At 31.9% G+C, this 1,405-nt stretch overlaps 1 protein-coding gene across 2 annotated transcripts in view; it reads left to right on the top strand.

Annotated features, from left to right (window-relative positions):
- LOC107840413 overlaps positions 1–1,405 on the top strand; it is a 5,667-nt gene that overhangs the window by 1,791 nt on the left and 2,471 nt on the right. The gene's annotated exons all lie outside the window — the stretch shown is intronic.

Raw genomic sequence — 1,405 nt, 5'->3', positions numbered from 1 at the left:
TCAACACAAGATCAAAATGACCTTTTCAAGAGGTGTATTTTATTTTGCAGAAATTAAGATGAAACAGAAAATAGCCAAGTTGTCCGAATTCACGGATTTTCCTTAAGGAAAAAATCCCTCTCACTGTACCCGAGGTTGTGGAATTTTTCCTCTTAGGGTAAAATGGCTAACAGACCAACAATAGCGGTACCTCAAATGGTTGGAATATCTTCGAACTCACAGAACGTTTTGAGAGATCACACAAAATATTTTTGAAACAAGAAAAGAGTTTTTTTAATCTGAAAATTTCGTACTAAACATGTGGAAGAAACCAGGTTTATATAGCCACAACATGCCTCTTCTGAAAAGAGACAATGGTTCACTCCAAAGGTTACACCTTTGCTGTAAGTTCATGTATGTTCATCAAAGATTGCATCTTTTCCTGAACAGTCATCTCATTTCATGAATCAGTGTGTCACTTCATTGAAGGATTACATGCTTCTGAAGCATCAATTCGAACCATTGCAACCTTCTGTAGTTTCAGAACAATGTATCATTTCTGAAGCACTAGTTCGAAAATAATGCATCAGTTCACTTGAAACAGTGCAACTGTTACTGCATGTATATATAAATGGATGTCCGAAACTGCAGAAAATTTTTTACTGCATTTTTCCTTGGCATTCTTCGGAATTCAAATAAAGTTTGTCCAAAAAGTTAAATCTCATCAATCGATCATTTGCCGAAGCCGAAGTCGAAGCCACGCGACGACGACGGCACGAGACATCTATTATTTCTTGTCTCACTTGTTATGTGGAGTAAGTGTTCTTGATTATAAACACTTTCAAGTTCTCTTCTTCCATCAATGTGGGAGAAAGAATAAACTTTCTAATATGAGAGTACACTTTTCATTTTAGTATCTCTTTCTCCTCCACTATTTAATTCTTCATTTTTTCATTCACACTTTTTTCATATATATTATGAACCCAACAATATAGTATTATATATACAATGATAAGTTATTGTCTGTAACCAATCTAATTAATTAATCTATAAAACACTACAAATAACTTATTATAATAGACTGCTCATTATTACCTAACAGTAGAAGTTACCTAATGCTTGTGTAAAAGAAAATATCTATGCATATAATATAATAGCATGTTTGACAAAGCTCATAATTCTCCAAAAGTGGTTATTTTTTAAATAAAAAGTGATTATTTAAAAAAAGTGAGGTGTCTAATCAAGCATTTTGGGAGAAAATAATTATTTCTGAGAGAAACATAAGCAAATCTTCTAAACTTTTTCAGTAGCTAAAAAAAATGTTTCTTTCCAAAGCAGTTCTGAATAAAATACAAATGAAAACACTTTTAAATTTTTGATCAAACACTAATTACTACTCAAAAGTGATTTTTAAATCGACAAACAC

The sequence above is a fragment of the Capsicum annuum genome, chromosome 8 (genome assembly GCF_002878395.1).
Source record: "Capsicum annuum cultivar UCD-10X-F1 chromosome 8, UCD10Xv1.1, whole genome shotgun sequence".
Lineage (NCBI taxonomy): Eukaryota > Viridiplantae > Streptophyta > Magnoliopsida > Solanales > Solanaceae > Capsicum > Capsicum annuum.
This window is presented reverse-complemented; position numbering and strand designations above follow the sequence as displayed.